Here is a 1020-nt window from a genome sequence, read left to right on the forward strand (position 1 = left end):
TAAAAGCGCTTTGAGCAGTTGTTAAGACTGGAAAAGCGCTATGCTATATAAATACAGCACATTTACATTTATCAGTCATTTGGCTTTGAGCCAATTCAGTTAGCATTTTGAATACTTGGTATTACAATATTAATTGGCATATTTTTACTTATTTTATATGAGGTATTACTTTGTTTATATAATTTAGTTTTTATTGAACTGCCTACTTGGCCCAAAGCTGGTTGGGGTTACAAGATTTATAATCATGTCTATTAGGAGATCTCACCCCCAAAGTCCCCTTCCGCTTCGCTGCATGTCGGCTCTGTGCTCCGAAGTCCGTCAAGCTATTCCGCAATCTATGGATATACACTCATTGATTTTAATAGAAACCTGATGACTCCGAAGACGTTCCGAAACGGATCCGCAGCCGTTACACATCCTGTGGAAATTGGGGGTTAGAAACCCTGTTCTTAGGCTGGCACTATCTAAAAAAAGATGGCACACTCCAGTTTTTCACTTTGTTCAAACGATCTTACTATGCAGTACTTGGAAAAGTGTTTGGAGCACACTCAAGTGTTGTCTGTGATCTGAGAAAAGAGATGTGTTAATGTGAATGTTGAATGTTTACATGTGAATTAAAAGTTACAATTTGTACGATAACATTATGTTGGCTAATTTATTTTTGACATGATCTAAAAATAGGGTTCAACATCAATCCTTATATGGGCAATCCACTAGCGAGTGGCAAGGTTTTCAAAAATCAATGAAAGAAAAATGGCGTCCATGTAAAAGCTTCATTATAACAAATGTTCATTCAGCTCAGCAACTACAAATTAATGCCTTTTCATTTATTTAAGCACACTGGTGTGATAGCTTAGTACACTTTGCTTGATTTTTGGTATAGCCCCCACTGGAGAAAAATGCATCAGCTGCCACTGCCATCCATCCATCTTTGTCCGCTTATCCGGTATCGGGTTGCGGGGGAACAGTTCCAGTAGGGGACCCCAAACTTCCCTTTCCCAAGCCACATTAACCAGCTCC

General features: G+C 39.0%; 1 protein-coding gene across 1 annotated transcript in view; it reads left to right on the forward strand.

The window, feature by feature from the left end:
• The window catches only part of mcf2l2 (MCF.2 cell line derived transforming sequence-like 2), a 356499-nt gene that overhangs the window by 307788 nt on the left and 47691 nt on the right, over positions 1-1020 (forward strand). The window lies entirely within an intron of this gene.

Source organism: Etheostoma spectabile, unplaced genomic scaffold, assembly GCF_008692095.1.
Source record: "Etheostoma spectabile isolate EspeVRDwgs_2016 unplaced genomic scaffold, UIUC_Espe_1.0 scaffold395, whole genome shotgun sequence".
NCBI classification, from domain to species: Eukaryota; Metazoa; Chordata; class Actinopteri; order Perciformes; family Percidae; genus Etheostoma; species Etheostoma spectabile.